Here is a 2359-nt window from a genome sequence, read left to right on the forward strand (position 1 = left end):
TTAATGAGAAAAGATATGTGGATATCCCCCTCCTGTGCAGCTGTAAGGGGAGAAATAGAGTTCTTTTTTTTTTTAACTTTCCTACACCAGTTTTATTTAAAACACAAAAATAAGTATTTCTCTTTCTGTAAGGAAAAATGGCTCAAATATTGCTGAACACAGGCCAGACTCATTGGTTCACGCCTGTATTCCCAGCACTTTGGGAGGTCAAGGTGGGAGCATCACTTGAGGTCAGGGGTTCGAGACCAGCCTGGCCAACACAGTGAAACCCCATCTCAAGTACAAAAAAAAAAAGCCAGGCATGGTGGCAGGTGCCTGTAATCCCAGCTACTTGGGAGGCTGAGGCAGGAGAACTGCTTGAACCCAGGAGGCGGAGGTTGCCGTGAGCCAAGATTGCGCCACTGCACTCCAGCCTGGGCGACAGAGCGAGACTCTGTCTCAAAAATAAATAAATAGAAAACACTACACTCCTTTCCATCTTTATCGCTGTCCTACTAATAGTTACATGTATTTCTGAGCATTTACTATATGCCAGGTACTGTTCTGAGGGTTTCTGTGTATCAGCTCATTTTATTCTCACACAAAGAAGTGTGTACTATTATCAAGCCATTTCATTTATTCTTTATTTATTTATTTATTTATTTATTGAGATAGAGCTTCACTCTTGTCTCCCAGGCTGGAGTGCAGTGTCGCGGTCTCAGCTCCCTGCAACCTCTGCCTCCCGGGTTCAAGAGATTCTCCTGCCTCAGCCTCCGGAATAGGTGAGATTATAGGCACGCGCCACCACGCCTGGCTAATTTTTGTGTTTTTAGTAGAGACAGGGTTTCACCATGTTGGCCAGGCTGGTCTCGAACTCCTGACCTCGGGTGATCCGCCCACCTTGGCCTCCCAAAGTGCTGGGATTACAGGCGGGAGCCACCACGCCCAGCTACTGTTCTAAGGCTTTGTGTATAAATTCATCTTATTCTCACACAAAAAAGGATGTACTATGATCAAGCCATTTTAAGGGGAGGCTCAGGGTGCTACATTCCTGGATTAGGAAGGCAGATGACAGATTATCTGTTTGGATTTGAACTTTTTTTTTTTTTTTTTTGAGACAGTCTCACTCTATTACCCAGGCTGGAGTGCAGTACTGTGATCTCAGCTCACTGCAACCTCCGCTTCCCAGATTCAAGCAATTCTTGTGCCTCAGCCTCCCGAGTAGTTGGGAAGACAGGTGCACATCACCATGCTCTGCTAATTTTTGTATTTTTAGTCGAGACAGGGTTTCGCATGTTCACCAGGCTGGTCTTGAACTCCTGGGGTCAAGTGATCCACCCACCTCGGCCTCCCAAAGTGTTGGGATTACAGGCGTGAGCCACCATGCCCAGCCTGAATTTTTAAAAGTTTTTATATAACTTTGATACAAATGGATTAAATTTTGACAGGGCATTTGGCATGACTCAACTACAGGAAAGAGTTATGGTGTTCTAAGCCCTCTCACTCCTGCACCCACCCCCACTGCAGGAAAGGGCCAAGGTCAGCTTTTTCTCTGTGACCCTGTGGCTGGAGTTAGGGCTGTCCATAAATAATCCTTCCTTTCTCTCCTTCCAGGCACATGAAAAGATTGCGCTTCCCGGCGACCCTTTGAAGTTCAGCGTGACCTGCTACCCGCTCTGGCTGAGTGTGAGCTAAGAGGACAGGTGTCATATCGGTTCCAAGACTCGCGAGTCACTGCCTGCTGTGCCATCCTCTCTTCTTCCTGTGCCAAAGGACTGGCAGCATTCCCGATGATGGCTGTGCCATGGGCCCGGGGTACACGAGTGATATGGAGCGGAGCACTCGGCTGGCCCACAAAGGAGAGAAACCTCTGCTGCCTGAAGACCAGAGAGAATCTGCAGCTGTGACTGCAGCACAGCCCAGCCTGCGCTGACCAACACAGCTCCAAGAGAGCCTGACACATGGAGGTCTCAAATGGATGAATAGGCTGGGTGCGGTGGCTCACGCCTGTAATCCCAGCATTTTGGGAGGCTGAGGTGGGCAGATCACCTGAGGTCAGGAGTTCAAGACCAGCCTGGCCAACACGGTGAAACCCTATCTCTACTAAAAATACAAAAATTAGCCGGGCGTGGTGGTGGGCACCTGTAATCCCAGCTACTCGGGAGGCTGAGGCAGGAGAATCACTTGAACCCAGGAGGTGGAGGTTGCAGTGAGCCGAGATCGTGACACTGTACTCCAGCCTGGGCAACAAGGAGGAAACTTCATCTCAACAAATAAATAAATAAATAAATAAATAAGAATGCTGAATGAGTGAGTGAGTGAATGAATGAATGAATGAATGGCAGGGAATCGGGACAGGGTCACAGATTACCCCCAGGCT

Source organism: Pongo abelii, chromosome 20 (genome assembly GCF_028885655.2).
Source record: "Pongo abelii isolate AG06213 chromosome 20, NHGRI_mPonAbe1-v2.0_pri, whole genome shotgun sequence".
NCBI lineage: Eukaryota > Metazoa > Chordata > Mammalia > Primates > Hominidae > Pongo > Pongo abelii.